The following is a 10,942-nucleotide window of genomic DNA, read 5'->3' as shown; positions in this document are numbered from 1 at the left end:
ATCTCACCAAGAGACAAGGACCAAAAGACCCTGTCCTCTGGAAGTGGGGCTGGATGCTAGCCCTCTCAGTTCTTCCCTCCCCCCCTGGAGATCTACAGCTTGCATTCCATCCTTGATGGGCATCTTTCTGGCTGCCTAGGTGCTACATTATCACCTTCCATTGAGTTGTAAATTCCTAGCAGCTAGGAAATGCAAGCCACTTCTGTGTTACTGTTTAGCTTGGTTCAGGCTTTACATGTTACTAGGCCTAAACTGTACATATTCATGACAATGGGTACCAACCCTGTGTTCTGCCAAATATCCCAACTCTCTTCTAATGCCTGCTTTTTGGCTAATTGACACCCTTTTTCCCCCAAGGACAATAGCTGCGGTGTGCAAAGAAATGAATACAGAACTCCTTATCTATAGCAATTAACAAGAATTTATTGCTACAAACACATACACTCCCTGCAAGTCCTCTTGTCCAGAGGCTTTCCCTCCCCAAAACTCCACTTAATTTAGTGGGTAGAGGTCTGAAGCCTCCAGTCGAAGTCCAATCCAGTCTCCAAAACACAGTCCAGTCTTCCCAGTCCAGTATTCCCAGTCCTATCTTCTGCAGTAGAGTTCCTCCTCTCCAGCAGTGTTCTCTCCAGCAGAGTGTCTCCTCCAGCAGGGTCCTGGCAGTCCTCTCTTCTGTGTCCTCCAGCAGAGTTCTGGCAGTCCCCTTCTCCCAGTGTGGGTCCATCCAGGTTTCCCTCTGGGTCAGCGTCCAGCTTCCTCTGGGTCAGCGTCCGGCTTCTGGCTCTGGGTCAGGGTCCTCCCTCTGGTCAGCGTCCGGCTTCCTCTGGGTCAGCATCCCGCTTCTGGCTCTGGGTCAGGGTCCTCCCTCTGGTCAGCATCCTGCTCCTCGCTCTGGGTCAGGGTCCAGCTTCCAGCTGGGTCAGCGTCCCGCTCTTGGTCCTGGGTCAGGGTAGCTCTGTCTCCTACCAAAGCTGCCTTTTATCCTTGGGTGTCTCATGATCCAAATGCAGCTCAGCTGTGAGCTACCTCATTAGCTCCAAATTAGGCTCAGGTGAGCCATCCCTTCAGTCCATGTACATTCAAAGTCCCATCAAGGTCAAATGAAGCTCAGGTGTCCATCCAGGTCTCCATTGGCCTTGATTGATTACAGCTGTGGAGCCAGCCCTGCCCTTCCCAGAGCTGTCAAACAGCTGTCAAAACAGGGAATCGCTGTCAACACCACATCATCCACCTGATGATCTTCCATTACACCCTGCAGCTGGAGGGCCTCAAGGCTCTGTGTTCATGTCCGGGAGGCAGAAATTCGGAAGCGCACACCCAGGCTCCCTTCCAAACAGGTCTGAAAGGCCTTCTGTAGGCTGGAGAGGCCATGTGCGAAAACCAGAACTACCTTCCAAACATGTCCAACAGGTCTTCTGTGGCCTGGAAAGACCATGTGCAGCTTTCCTGTACCTCAGAACACCTCCCGGAAATGACCAGAAGACACTTCCAGTCAAGCCTGGGAGGTCCTGTGAGGACCCACCACGGATTTGATTATCTGTGGAAATTGGTTTCCATGGGGGGTTCTGGAATGGATCATATATTTTCTCATTAGCTACAAGATCTATTTGTTTTGGCCTTATCACTGATGGTTCTCAGGTGCTTTTGGATGTCTTCAAATTCTTTGAACACTTTTTTCTATGATTGAAATTTAATGTTTTTTTGAAGTTCTACTTTTTGCCGTACTGAATACTGAAAATACTGAATAACAATTTAAGATCTCTCTCTCTCTCTCTCTCTCTCTCTCTCTCTGTTCTGGGCCGCTGTGAGATACAGGAAGCTGGACTAGATGGGCCTATGGCCTGATCCAGTGGGGCTGTTCTTATGTTCTTATGTTCTTCCCAAGGGCAGGCCTCCTCCTGGCATTCCCGAAGCCAGGAGGAGGTGCTGCAAAGCCTGCAGTGTCCCATCTTTGACGTGACTGGGAGGAGCCTGTGGGCAGTCATGTGCCCCCCTGGCATGGCGCCTGGAGCACATGCTCCTCAGGCTCCACCCTAATTATACCTCTGCCTCTGACCACGGAGAATTTGGAATACAAATGTCTTTAGCCCTTTATGGAACATTAAAATGAGGAAGCTGTTGTCTGCTCAAAGGGGAGGGAATTCCATAGTACAGGCGCCACCACTGAGAAGACCCTTTTTCTGGCCGCCATCCCCCTGACCTCTCTTAACCAAAATGACCCTCTCGGATGACCAGGGTCACCAGGGAACAGACCAGACTCTATGCAAGAAGGCAGTCTCTGAAATATGCTGGTCTCCTCCTTTTGATCTCCTTTCTCCTCCCGCGAAAATTCTCACATAAAAACTTTTGTCTGAGTTATAAAATATATTTACTTTTTTCAAATATATTTTTTCAAATATCTTTTTTTCCCCTTTCCATAGCATGTAACACCTGCTACATTGCCTGCCAATGTAGGCAATGGCAGAGTTGCCATCGTTTTGGAACACTATTTCAGGACTTTGCAATTTCTTCTGTAGTAATCGGTTTGCGGTGCGTGTGTGGCCATTGACCTGTTGCTGATCTGTAGCTAATTGAGAATATTTGTAGTAACATGCTCCATTTACTCAAATTGCAGGTTTTGTCCTTCTAAAAATCAATAAAAATATACCCTGCTGCAGCATTCTAACCTAAAGAGCGTTTTGCCTATTTGGAAGAATATGCTATGTCTCGGTAGAAAAAGCCCATATGTCAGTAAGAATCTTTAAATCTTTAATAACAGTGATGCTCTTTTCCATGCTTTCTTTGTGGGGCACATTTCAAAGGTTTTGTCACTTTGTTTTGAATGTGGCTTACGCAAAACCCTTCCACTGAAGGGAGCAGTAAATAGTCAAGGAAAATTACCTAAAGTTACATGAACTTTTGAAAGTACAGGTGCAGCCTATTTATCCACAGATTTTTTTTTTATCTGCAGATTTGTCTCAGTGCCAGTGGGGTGGGGGAACCAGTCACACCTCCTTTGCCTCGTTTGCCCTGTGCTTGCATCTTGATCCATTTCCAGGCAGCCCAAAACACTGCAAAAAGGCTCTGCCTTGCCCAGGCAGGGAAATAGCCCTGGAGCCCTGGAAGAGGTTCCCCTTGCAAAGGAACAGTAACACTCCTGGAGCCCCTGAGCCAACAAAGAGGTTGAAGAGGGGAAGGGGGGGCCAAAAATCTCTGTAGCCCGAACACATGCAGCAAGGTGTAGCTCACTCATTCACTTGCACACATGCTCTCTCTCTCTCTCTCTCTCTCTCTCTCTCTCACTCACTCACACACACAGGGGCAGATGTGGTAGCAATAGAGGGGATTGCTTTAAAAAACCCAGGGAGTGTTTGTCAAATTCCCCTCCCCCACTGAGATGGTGCAGGCTATCATGGACACAAGCAAGCCTTCCCACCAAGCAAAGCATGAGATTTCGCCTACAGTCCTCTCCACACTTTCCTGGAAGTAAGCCCCATTGACTGGAATGGGGCTTACTTCTGAGTAGAAACGCATAGGGCTGGACTCTTAAAAAATCAGCATCCCAACTGTGAAAGAAGCTGGGCAGCTGGCAACGGGAGGGCTGAGTACGGAGGGGAGGGGATTGATAACAGCTGCCTTAGTTTCTTTCCATCTGGAAGTGTCAGGCTGCAGTGTATTTGTGTAACTCTATGGAATTTAGCACAATGCGTTTTTTGTTAATCACGCCGAGTCACAGAACTGAATTAATGTGGATAAATAGGCTCCACCTGTACAAATTGTGTTGTGTTATTTCCCCAGGGACTGGGTGACTGAGTTCATAAATGGCTGAGTTGCCTTACCTTGGTCTGGATTTCATGTCCATAATTTACGGTTTCTGTTCAAGGCCACTAATAGATGTTTCACATCTGTGCATTTAAAACAAATCTCCATAATTTGAGCTACCACAAATCCCCAGAGAAAAGAATTTTGTTCCATTAGGTCAAGAATATCAAGGAACGTTTCATTAAGCCTCCTCTATGTGACAACACCAGACTCAGCTAAGGACCTGGGATTTGGAACTATAGGCCCAATTCTAACAGGGCCTTAGCGTTCTGGCAGTGTAGGCTCCGTTATGGCTGTTATTAAATGTGACCCACTGTATAGTGTGGCCTGTCCTCTGCTGCAGGTGCAAGCAACTAGGTCTACATGCTAGCAGCCTCTAAAGGAGCCCTGCCACTGGTAAGTCAGTGTGGGGTGGGTGGGTGTGAGGTGGGGTGGGCAGAACTGGTTGAGGAGGAGGAGGAATGGAGGAGAATGGGGAGGGCAGGAAGGTGAATCGAGGTTGGGAAGAAGGTGGTATTGGCAAGAATGGTGCTACCAATATCTTATCCCTCTTCCCAAATTCAATCAGTCTTCCCAGGTTCACTCAGACTTGCAACAGCTATATAGTTGACGCAGATCTGAGTAGACCCACCAAGGTGGTGAGGGGTTATCCTGGGGCAAGGCAATAATAATAATAATAATAATAATAATAATAATAATAATAATAATAATACAGCTATTTATATACCGCCTTTCTTGGTTTTCAGATTTCTCCTCAGACTTTAATTCAAGGCGGTTTACATAGGCAGGCTGTTCTAAATCCCCGTAGGGATTTTTACAACTGAAAGAAGGCTCTATCTTTCAAGAACCCCACAACATTTCAGATGAATCTTTTGTGGTCTGTTATCACGTTCTGGCCTCCAGATTCCTCCCATGCAGGCTGACAAGCAGCTCCTTCATCTCTCCAAGAGGAGGCGGAATAACTCAGCTCAGCTTGTCAGCTGCTTCAAGGTCTCGCCATTCACGGTGCCAGTGGCCTCGAACAGGCGACCTTCAGATGTTATCTTCAGGCAAACAGAGGCTCAACCCTCTAGACCAGACCTCCTGCAACAAATGTCCCTTTACCTTGAGAATGACTTCACGGCTCAAAACTCCCTTGAAGGATGCAGCTCACACCCCATTGGCATGGCTGCATCAGAGCGATGGGAGTTAGGTAGGACTAGGCTGCCTGATGTTACAATGGAGCTAGTGTGAGTACATTATGAAGCAGGCATAATCTGAAGCTGAATCTGTACATTGTGTCTGGCCTTGAACCACTTTAAGTCACTTCTCAGTCTGATCCCCATTCTAGCTGAAGAATGAACATATTAAATCAATGTTAATTTGAGTTTGATTTGGGCATAAATCTCATTAGTGGCAATTTCCCAAGTCATCATCCAGAGGATCCAGACTCAATACCATCCATTTTGTCCAAGTTCTCTCTTAACAATCAAATCGAGACAGGGGTATACTTTCTCCTATCTCTACATGGGAATTATGTATTGCTCTTAATGATTTCTTCCCCCAGAATTATAAAACAACAATTAAAGAAACAAATACAACAGGTCATAATTTTAGAAAAAGGGCCATAAGAACATCATCATCCCTATATCCAAGAAACCAGAAGACCATCTTTTATTTATTATTATTATTATTTTTTTATACAGGTATTTATATACCACCTTTCTTGGTCTTTATTCAAGACTTTATTCAAGGCGGTTTACATAAGCAGGCTTATTTAAATCCCCGTAGGGATTTTTACAAATGACAGAAGGTTCTTTCTTTCAAGAACCACAACGTTCAGGTGTTTCTATCTGATCTGGTTTCACATTCTGGCCTCCATCCTCCCATGCTCAGAGCAGATGGAATAGCTCGGCTTCAGCTTGTCAACTGCTTCAAGGTTGCACGGTGCCGATGGCCTCGAACTGGCGACCTTGTGGATGTTATCTTCAGGCAAATGGAGGCTCTACCCTCTAGACCAGACCTCCTGCCCTAATAATACACCCCACCTCTTATAATAATACACACCACACAGGTAATCTGGGGTTTCCCTGGCCCCAGTAATCTTTTTTAGGGGCATTAAATTGTCACTTCCAGTTTTTGGTTGAAACTGGAAGTGACATTTTTCGGCTGAAAACAGTCAGTCTGAGGTCATCAGAAGCTCCTCAGGAAGGAAGAAGAGCCAGGCTCCCCTTGCCCCTGGAGGGTCCAGGCCATGGGGATGGGTGTTCGCATGTATCTGTGGTTTCAGCTGTCCATGGGGGAGTTCCGGAATGGAACCACTGCAGATAAGGGGGCAAGCCTGTTTATGTGGTCATCTCCCTATGGCTGGCTGTGATACCTGTTACTGTGTCGCTCCTTCCTGGTGGTTGATAGGGAGTGTCCCTCAAGGGCTGTCTACTCACTGGCCCTATGCCTGACCCCTTCCCTTGCTTGATTCATCCTGGTGGTGCTTCTCTGCCACCATCATTGGAACTGGGTGGATGTGTTACCCCTTCACGTACAATTGGGATTGTTAAAGAACATGAGTATGCAGGTGCTCCCATCTTCTCTGGTCTGCATAAAAATGGTAATTCTAATTTGTAATAGATTTTGTGAAAACATTTAAGTTAATTGATGGTGGTTTTAAAAACGCTTGTTCCTTTGGGAAGTGTTAGTACAAATGTTGACCCCCCTCCACCCCAAAGACATAAATAAATGCAATCATACTATTTTAAAGGTGAGTGTTACCGCACATCTTTGTGCCTTGCACAAACCTGCATTTGAAAAGTTGGGGGAAATAGATCATGTTATTGCAATCTAACTACCTTGATAATGTGGACAAAAAAGAGAGTTAAATGTTCATTATTCCTCATTTAAGGACCTTGAGAAACGTGTCGGGTGTCTTTAATCTCCCCTATTGATCGGGAAAGAAGAAATGGGGATGAGATTTATTCTGGATTAATTCATCATGACCTTGTGAAAGCTACCCCGTAACATCCTGCATAATTATTTAGGCAAAGGCGTTAAAGGAAGAATTCAAGAATTAAATGGAGAACTATGTATCATTTCTTTCCTTTTAAATTGGATTCCCGAAGGCAAGAACATTTGGTGCAGGTAGTAAAAGTCACAGAAACAACTTCATCAGACTACCTCTCCTTTTTAAGTAATATATTACCAACTATTCAACGTGGAACTAGGGCAATTTGAAGTCAGTGAATGTTAAGAATTTATGGGATGCAGAAAGATTTCTATACAGCTAGGATAATACATAGACTTTGGACTAAATTAGCATTCCACTCCCCATCGCTTTGTCATCTTATATCTTTTTTTCCTAAATTGCATTTGGTTAAATTTTTAAGATTAGGTGCAGGAATGAATGAAGGCCCCTAGAAATTATGGGTCTCTGAGATTTCTCTAGAAATTTCCACCCACCCCCTTTGGAAGTCAACTGGTACATGTGTAGGTCTTAAAATAAATACTGTCCTTAACTCTGCCTTAAATCAGTAGAAGCCTAAAAATAAGAATGTTCTGATTAGTACAAACATCAAATGTGACATAGGCGGTTGCAATGAAATAGTAAATATGGGGTTTGTGGGGGAAAAAAAAATATGTTGCAAGCTTCTACTGCCGGACATCAGCCACTTTGTTGGAGAGACAGAATGAGGGCAGGGCAGCAAGCTCTGCCCAATAATAGACTTGAACTCACCCTTGAAAGACTTCTCAGCTTCTCGTCTTGAGCTGGGCACTTCCAAGTAGAGGAGGGTTTTCTGGGAGGTTAAGTTGCAGTGGGATTTAACCTCCAGAAAGGGTGACACTGAATGGTTCCCCCTTGGCTCACTCCTCTGGATTCCCACTGAGGGCGAGAACATTTTTTTTGTCTACTTGGGAATAACCGTTAGTGGGAAGGGTGGCCTACTCGGGAGAGGGGTGAGGTCTGGGGATTGTCAAGACAGCATTTCCTGGCTGTAGGGAGAGGAGCGGAAATTCACGTCCCTTTATTCAGTGACATCACTAAGGGGGTGACACCAACCCTAGTGATGCCACTGCATCTAGATTGTGCATATTGTAATTTATTCTGTATGGCCCGGTATGGGAGGAGGTTCATCATGGAGGTGATGCAATGAGCTCTAGAACTGGGTGGCACTAACCCTAGTGGCGCTTTGGCTTTATTTATCTGATTTATTGAATTCTCATTTTTTATGGGGGACCATACTTTTCCCCGATGTGATTGGAATGGGCTTGTTAGATTATAGTACTACAGATCTCATCTGATCTCAGAAGCTAAGCAGGGTCAGGCCTGGTTAGTACTTGGATGGGAGTCCGCCTGGGAATACCGGGTGCTGTAGGCTTATACCATGATCTCGGAAGCTAAGCAGGGTCAGGCCTGGTCAGTACTTGGATGGGAGACCGCCTGGGAATACCGGGTGCTGTAGGCTTATACAATAGACTTTTGAGACTGAAGGTTGCCAACCATTTTTTTTGTTAGCTGTGTTAGTATGGTAATGAGCACAGGGAGGTGTAACAATGGAAGGGGGGCGGCCCATTACAGGGGAAAGAGGCAGAGTCAATTAAGGACTGTCCCTTCTTCATATCCCGTCACCCACAGTCTGGGTGGCTTTAGCAGTGGCCCCTCTTGTCCAAAGCTGCTGTTGAATTTCAAAGTCGGCTTCTGCCCTTGGTCTGCTGACATTGTAAACCTTACACAGATAGAATTACAAATATGACTTCTTTTGTAGGACCACTGTGGGGCAGGTGGGTATATTTTTTTGGGAGTATGGACTAGATGAACTTGGGTGGTGAGTCAGATCTAACCCATGGACCATAAGTTGCCTACCCCTGCTTTAAAGGAACAGGTTCATAGCTTGGAGATGCTCTTGAATCCAGCCATGCTCCTGGTTAGGGCGATGTCAATTTTGTCTATTAGTGCCAGTATTTAGCATTGACTATTGCGCTAGTTGCACCCACCCTGGCTTAATTAGACCTGGTGATGCTCACCCATAGATTGGTGTAACATATAACACACCACCAAAAACCATTTTACAGGGAGCACAGCCCTAGTTAGGATTGGGTTGAACATCTCCTGGTCTCTGGATACGTGGGATACATCTCCTGGGAGTGGGATACGTGAGTTTCCTTCCTCTTCACCTGCACCAATCTGCTGGTACTGGGACATACTGGCACTCTGTGAATGCCATGATAGGTAACTGGTGGCCCTCCTGAACTCAGTTTGATTTTAAAACAGTAACCTGGGTGTGAACGTGCCAGCAGCAAGGCGATGCTTTTATTTGCGTTCAACCGGAAAGCACAAAACCACCAAATGTCAAGCTCTTAAGTCCTGTGGAACTTCTCATCAAACAAGATGGGCAGCAAAAGGTCAGAGAGCCCCAGGAGTCTGCAGTTTGCCTAAGTGAATGTCGGCACTGAGGAGGCCTCTGTGCAGACTTGAATCAAGCATGGAAGGATGGTTTCAATCACACACACACACAGAGGGGGGTATTATGTCCACCTTTCTTTGTTTTTACACAGCATTCAAGGTGGTTTACATAGACAGGCCCATCTAAACCACCATTTTTCAATGGGGTTTTCTATAGTATGTTCTGTGGAAAAGACTCACAGAACCCTCGGTTCCCCAGATGTTCCGTTCATGGTACGGTTATCTCTTCTGGTTGTGTGCCATCAAACTTCCACAAGCAACTGTATATCAAGCCCAGACAGGTCCCCAAGGCTGTTCTCCATTCTTGGCTGGCCCACCTTCACACACTCTCCCCCGTTCTCTCTCTGCAGTGGCTCATCAATTCAGTAGCTACTCCGTTCTGCCACAACAGGTAACGGAAGCTTGTCAGTATGGCATTTTGTCTCCCATCCAGACCACAGTTGACTTAGGGCACAACCCTAACCCCTTAGTACTTTCCAGCACTGGCATAGCAGTGCCAATGGGACATGTGCTGCATCCTGCAGTTTGGTGTCACTCATGGAGGCCTCCTCAAAGTAAGGGAATGTTTGTTCCCTTACCTCGGAGCTGCATTGCCCTTATGTCAGTGTGGGAAAGCACTGACATAAGGGGTTAGGATTGCACCCTTAGTTCTTCAGGCAATATGGCAGCTCAATTGACAGACCACACCTCCTGCCCATTGAATATGTTGTTTATTAAAGGCAGTGTTTACTTGGAAACATTTACAGGCTTATAACCATTTACAGGCTCAGGTTGTCGGAGTATCAGAGCTAACGGTGGGGCATTCACAACCGCAAATCTCCTCCACTAAAAAAAAAACTTATCAGATACCATCCGGCAAGACCTCATCTGCAATATGGGAAGCATAAGAGTAGCATGCTGTGTACATACTACATACTTACTACATACTGGTGCCTTTCTGAACCAGCTAGAAAGGCAAAATAAAAAGGTCAAATGTTAGAATTAAACAGATATATTGCAATGCATTAAAATTAAATTTCTAATTAGAATGCTAGCCACAGCTGCTTTTGCTTCAACACAAGTAACTGCTATTCTGTTGCACCAAAAAACAACTAAGGGAACAATCCTAACCAGGTCTACTCAGAAGTAAGTCCTATTTTGTTCAATGGGGCTTACTCTCAGGAAAGAGTGGTTAGGATTGCAGCCTTATAGCCCAATCCTGTGCACATCTACTCAGAAGTAGATGTGGACTTGGGAGGTGGACTTAGACCTGGAAGATCCAGGTTCAAATCCCCCCTCAGCCACAAAGTTTCCTGGGTGACCTTGGGCCAGTCACTTTCTCTCAGCCTCCCCTACCTCACAGGGTTGTTGTGAGGTCAAAAGGAGGGGAGCAGCTGTGTACACTGCCCTGAGCTCTTTGGAGGAAGGGCGGTATAAATAAATAAAGCCCCATTTGATTCAATGGGCTTACTCCCAGGAAAGTGTGGATAGGATTGGGCTGTTAGTTGCTAAACATGCTAAGGCTTTCATGGCTAGAATCCATACTGAACTTAACAGTTTTTTGGGCTGGGTGCCGTGGTCCAGCTTTTTTATCTAGTGACCCTAAACCAATTCTAGAAGAAGGGGGGGGGGAGCTAACTATCACCAACACGAAAACTAAGTTTAAAACTGAAAACTAAAAACAACAACTAAAACTCAACCTAAAAAGCTAAAACTAAAACCAAGCTG

Source organism: Tiliqua scincoides, chromosome 7 (assembly GCF_035046505.1).
Source record: "Tiliqua scincoides isolate rTilSci1 chromosome 7, rTilSci1.hap2, whole genome shotgun sequence".
Classification (NCBI taxonomy): Eukaryota; Metazoa; Chordata; class Lepidosauria; order Squamata; family Scincidae; genus Tiliqua; species Tiliqua scincoides.
The sequence above is the reverse complement of the archived record's forward strand: the minus strand, read 5'-3'. Positions refer to the sequence as shown.